The sequence below is a fragment of the Mustela putorius genome, unplaced genomic scaffold, assembly GCF_011764305.1.
Source record: "Mustela putorius furo isolate JIRA1106 unplaced genomic scaffold, ASM1176430v1.1 tig00000460_pilon_pilon_pilon, whole genome shotgun sequence".
Classification (NCBI taxonomy): Eukaryota; Metazoa; Chordata; class Mammalia; order Carnivora; family Mustelidae; genus Mustela; species Mustela putorius.
In genome coordinates this window covers 17,377,276-17,381,893 of record NW_025421389.1, presented here as the reverse complement: position 1 = coordinate 17,381,893, position 4,618 = coordinate 17,377,276, and the positions used below count along the sequence as shown (strand labels likewise).

Genomic DNA, 4,618 nt, shown 5'->3' with positions numbered 1-4,618 from the left:
ATTTATGCTCATTTAATTCGCACAGCAACCCCTTGAGATTAGGTTCTAAGAGGTTAAGTAACTCCCTCTCACTTTTTAACTACATCTGTTCAGTAACTACTCTTGCGCAGGGCCGGTGGGGAGCAGCCCTGATGATGCCCTTGCTGGGTAATGTTGTGAACACTCCCACTGTGGCTGATTTCCAGCTGCTAATGGTTTCACCACTGGCTCCAGGCATTCCCAGGGATTAGACAGTGGGCTCTGACCGGCTACTCAAACTGGCTCTGACACACCCATCACCTGCCTCAAGCTTCCCCTGCCACACCCTTCCCTGTGTTCCCTATTTTTTTTGTTTTACAACTTTTAATTTAAATTCAATTCATTAACATATAGGGTATTGGTAGTCTCAGAGATAGAGTACAGTGATTCATCAGTTGCATATATATACCCAGTGCTCAGTACATTGAGTGCCTTCCTTAAGGCACTGCCCATCACCCAGTTCCACCCACCTCCCCTCTAGAAACCCTCGTTTATTTCTAAGAGTCAAGAGTGTCTTACGGTTTGCCTCCCTGTTTTCATCTTTTTTATTTTCCCTTCCCTTTCTCTGTGTTCACCTGTTTTATTTCTTAAATGCCACATATGAATGAGATCATATGGTATTTGTCTTTCTCTGACTTATCTCGCTTAGCTTAATACCCTCTAGTTCTATCCACATCATTGTAAATGGCAAGATGTCATTCTTTGTGATGGCTGAGTAATATTCCATTGCATACAGACACCACATCTTTTTTTATCCATTCCTCTGTCGATCTGGGCTCCTTCCACAGTTTAGCTATTGTGGACACTGCTGCTGTAAACATTGGGGTGCAGTTTCCCCTTCAGATCACCATGTTTGTGTCCTTTGGGTAAATCCCTAGTAGCCCTGGGTTGTAGGGTAAGTTCTATTTTTAACTTTCCGAGGAACCGCCATACTGTTTTCCACAGTGGCTGCACCAGCTTGCCTTCCCACCAAGAGTGTTAAGAGGGTTCCCCTTTTGCCACATCCTCGCCTTGGAGCATTCTCACCTGAGGGCCTCTACATTTGCTGTGCCCTCTTTCTCCAGCTCCACCCATCCACATCTTCACTGGGCTGCCTCCTTCTTGTAATTCAGATCTGAGCTCTGAGGTCCCCTCCACACAGGTGATCCTCCCCTACCTACTTGCACTAATGTAGCTCCCCACTCAGTCACTCTTTAGCAAATCATGACTTTCCTTTCTTCGTAGGACATCTCATTGTATGAAATTACTATTAACTCCTTTATTATCTGCTTCTCCCTACTGGCATGTAGACTCCTTGGGAACAGGGACTTTATCTTGTTTATTTCCATGTCTTCAGCACATAGTAGATGTTTAGTGAATAATTGTTGAATGAATGAATTTGTTCAAGGTCACATGGCTAATGAGGAAGGAAGTAGAAGTCAGTCCTAGACCCCATACTCTTGATCTTTCTAAAGATATTATCTTATCCTCAAGTGGCTTGTAGAATAGTCTAGAATACAGATTAATTACCTAGCTACAGGCAACTACAGTGCAAAGAAATGTCTTATGTGCTGCTGGTAGGAATATAAATTGGCATAATCAATGCTGGCTGGCCAGTCCAAGGACCTGAAGGGCATCCCACAAGACCAGCCAAGAGGGTCTCTGGCTGTGCACAGGATAGAAATCAAACATGAGCCAGCAGGAGGCAAAAGCAGACTTTACTGAAGGTATAGAGAGACTGCAGGTACACAAAGAGTGTCCTGGAGACCCAGAAAGGAAAGCAGGGAGTCCTGTCTATGTTCAGGATCTGGGATTTTTATTGAGGATGGCAGTCTGGGGTATGTGTCCTCTCAGGCATCCAGGAACTGGTTAGAACAAAGATGTTGGCCCAGGTGTTATTCCCTGGAGCCAGAGAACCTTGGTATGGAGATGTCTAGCACGGGTGGTCTGGAATATGCATATGATGGCTTCACCTTGTCATTCTCACTTGGTCCCTCCTTAGATGTTATATGTTCTAAAGAAATCACTCACTCCTTGTCTCTTACAAGAAAGACAACACTATGTGCATTATGATGCATGTGTTTGGTGGGGTGGGGGAGTACAGGTCCTAGCAAGAATAGGGACAAGAAAAGGAAAAAAACAGATTTTTATGGAGTCATTCCATTTCCCTGTCTCATGACAACTTTGGAGAGCATTTCTTACTACCTTCTAAGTTGAAGATGACTTCTTCTAGGATATATCTGAGAGTAATTCTTACACGCATACAGCTGGAGGCATGTAAACAGTATTCCTAGTGGCAAGGGTCACAAAAGCAAAAACTTACAAACCATCCAAACATGAATGAACAGTAATACAGTATCAAATCAATGAACATATACAGTATACAGTAATCAAATCAATGAACGACCCAACATTCACCAGTACGGCTCTACATTAGCCATATACTACTGAACACAAGAGAGGAAACCCTGAAAGATTTCAAACAGCATTATACATTTTTGTGATATTAAAAAATCTAAAAATGTTTAGGCATCCTTTTTAAGAGTACTTACAGATTCAGTAAAGTTAAATTAAAAGAAAAACAAGAAAATGATGACTGTAGAACACAGGATAAAGCTCCTGGGGCATGGGGAGGCAGGAGGATGGGTTCACTGGAGGAGAGAGTGGTCAACTGATAAGATGTAGATTATTGTCGAGGTCCTAACGTTTGCTCTAGGTCAAGGGTTTGTGCATGATTATTGTATTATTAAAAATGATCTAATAGGGGTACCTGGGTGGCTCAGTGGGTTAGGCCTCTGCCTTTGGCTCAGGTCGTGATCCCAGGGTCCTGGGATTGAGCCCTGCATTGGGATCTCTGCTCTGCAGGAGCCTGCTTCCCCCTCCCCCTCTGCCTGCCTCTCTGCCTACTTGTGATCTCTCTCTTTCTCTGTCAAATAAATAAATAAAATCTTTTAAAAAATGATCTGACAGCCAGCTGCTGCCTCCTGGTATGATAAGGAAACAGAGGCTTAGAGGGGTTCAGTGACTTGGCCAAGGTCAAACAGCCAGTAAGTGGAGGAGCCAAGACTTAAGAGCTAGTTGCCTCCTATTTTCTACTGCACCCCATCCCCAAATTGTACCATAACCCAATAAAAGCCCAGACTAAACACATCTGAAAGCTGGATTCACCTGACCCTTTACCCCAGTCTAGGAGCCATGTCCATCTTGTTTCCCTCACTCTTCCCCCATGTGACTGAGCACTGTGGTTTGATCTGGATTGGCCCTGTGTGGACGAGATGGAGCTATAGCAACAGCAAGAACAAGATCATTGGACCTGACTCCAGAGCATCACAGACAGAGATGACAACCTGGTACCTATTCATGAGCTATCCTGAGAGCACTATGATGACAAGGAAAAGGAGGATGGAGATGATGATAAGGACAGTAAAGAGGACTCAGAGGACAAGGAGGACCTGCAGGACATGGATGACTACCAGCAGTCACCAGAAGCTGGAGAGGCCAATGAGGCAGACAAGGGAGGCAATGAACAAGATCAGAACCAGAGGATGATCTAGGTAGACAAGTCAGAGTGGCACCAGCCCAGTTTACCCCTCACCCCCTGCAGAACCAGCTGGTTGCCCCAGCCTTAAAGCTCACCCTTGGGTATCTCTTCAGCCACTGCCAGGAATGGGTCTCCTATGCCTTTGAATCTCCCACCCACCCCACCTTTCTGCCCAGTACCTACTCCTTGGCCGTCAGGTAGTCTCTTTAATAAAAACACGGGATTGAAGAAAATATATACAAATAAAAATGAACTGAAAACAGAAAGTAACTAAATAGCTCAAATTGATCTATGCAGACCGTGGATCATGATTATCTGGTTCGGCAGTCCTGAGATCTAATTAAACAAAGAAACCACATGTTGTAAGAGATCTAGCTCTGGAGTCCTGAGACCTAATTAAATGAAGAAACTACATGTCGTGAGAGATCTAGTTCGGCAGTCCTAAGATCTAATTAAACAAAGAAACTACATGTTGTGAGAATGGGAAGGGGAGGAGTACATCGAGAAAAAAACAGTTTCATTAAGCCCTCAACAAGTGGCCTCCACCATGTGGCACCTTGCTTGCTACTTTCATATTCTTGATCCACTTCATTATCACAAAAACCCTATGAGGTAAATGTTTGTTTCCATTTTAAAGATGAAGAAACAGAAGTAAATTGCCTTGCTTACTTTTCCAAACCTACCCTAGATTGGGGCTTGTCAGAAGGTGTGGGTAAATACCTTCTAGGGTGGTTTGGGGAGAAGATAGGGCAGGCAGAGGGCGAGGGAGGCAGTTTTAATATTTTCATTCCCTGACTGGAGATGCAAGACATATCACCAGCCAGAGTGTTGGTCTACCTATAGCTTGATAATAAGCAAAATTTTTCCTGTTTATATAGGTCATAAGATATTTATGTTTATATTGCATTATTAAAAGGCAAAATTCAACTGGGTAAATGTGAACAATTTATGAATCGGGCAGTATCCCATCTAGCAAGGAAAGAGGGACACCCAGGAGCTATGCAAAATGGATGGATTTTTCTAGACAGAACTAGGATGAGACCAGGGGGTTAACTAGCAAAAGAAAAAAAAGGATCATTC

At 43.7% G+C, this 4,618-nt stretch overlaps 1 pseudogene; it reads left to right on the top strand.

The window, feature by feature from the left end:
* Positions 1-3,189: 3,189 nt before the first annotated feature.
* LOC101685485 lies at positions 3,190-3,752 on the top strand (annotated as a pseudogene).
* Positions 3,753-4,618: the final 866 nt, after the last annotated feature.